Source organism: Penaeus monodon, chromosome 32, assembly GCF_015228065.2.
Source record: "Penaeus monodon isolate SGIC_2016 chromosome 32, NSTDA_Pmon_1, whole genome shotgun sequence".
In the NCBI taxonomy this organism is placed as follows: domain Eukaryota; kingdom Metazoa; phylum Arthropoda; class Malacostraca; order Decapoda; family Penaeidae; genus Penaeus; species Penaeus monodon.
Window position 1 is genome coordinate 7,772,952 of NC_051417.1, and position 1,304 is coordinate 7,774,255.

Below are 1,304 nucleotides of genomic sequence, written 5' to 3' on the forward strand. Positions count from 1 at the left end.
GACATCGCACACCCCGACTTTTCCTTTCTCTCTTTCATTTTTTCTGTGTACATTAAAAGGAAACACTGCTCTTGGAAACAGAGCAAATATATAATGTGTCGAACACACCAAAAGTTCTAAGTGTCACGGTTTTATTCCGTTTCTATTATGGCAGTGTTTTTATGTGTATGTGTGTGGCACACGCGTGTATAGATATATAGCCCTAGCCATACGTAGATACATATACATGTTTTGTGTGTGTAGTAGTAGTAGACACTTTTAAATCTTTCAGATGTTTTCTGATGTGTCTCATTATTGTATATATTTATCAAAGATGTGGTGTCTAGTTCCAGAGAGAAAAGTGCAAGTTTTTCCTCTTGAAAGTGAACCAAAAATGTATCGATCGTATCTATTGCGTCTTCCCTTTCTACTCAGGTAGACTTCAAATTATTTACACAAATCCTGATCTAATCAGGGCTGAAATACCCTTCATCATACTGGAGAATTTGGCTTGAGTAAGACAGAATACGAGTACACAATCTTTTTTTTCGTGGCAAGTATCCCTGTAAAGGATCTATACCTTGAGGATTTTCTACCAAGACCTATAGTTAGTGTTGGAGCAGGATCCACCCTGAGCTGTCTTTGTGAAGCGAGAGGATCAACACCGATGTTCATGAAGCGGCTTCCCCAACGTCTGTAATATCTATCAGCGAGACTTTGGGGAGCGGGAGAAGATGAAGCGAAGTCGGCGTAATAGCCGAAGTTGTGACCAGCGCAGCTATAGATGCACGAGAAGTTCTCGTAAAACAGTATCCAGAATCACGTAGGGGCCATCCAGGCTGGAAACAGGGGAATGTACCCTTAATCATATATATTTCCTTGTATGAATAACTTACATATTTCATGTATACTTACATACAGATTATTAAATTTTGAATACTTTCATGCCTCATAGTCCACGGAAAGATGAGGTTCTCCGAAAGGATTGGCAGAACCTGACCATTACGTGTAATTTGGGGTTTCCATTAGCATCAGTACCAGTAGATCTGACGTTGAACTTGCTTCCATTTTGGGGATATATTTTTACTCATATATTATTTTTATGGGCTTTGACATTTTCTACGAGAAGTCTGTAACCGACAAGAAAATCTTAAAACGAAAATAAATAAAACTTACCATAGGTATATTCGTTGCGGACACACTTCTTGATCAGTTGGTATGGTTGTTTGTGAGTGAAATTTCGTACCATGTGCCAGCATACTGTAATGTAAGGAATCTGGGCTATAGAATTTTTTGCAAATTGAATAAAAAATACATTTTGTTTA

The 1,304-nt window shown here is 38.1% G+C and overlaps 1 pseudogene; it reads left to right on the top strand.

Moving 5' to 3' along the window:
- The window catches only part of LOC119593461, a 5,527-nt pseudogene that overhangs the window by 3,339 nt on the left and 884 nt on the right, over window positions 1-1,304 (top strand).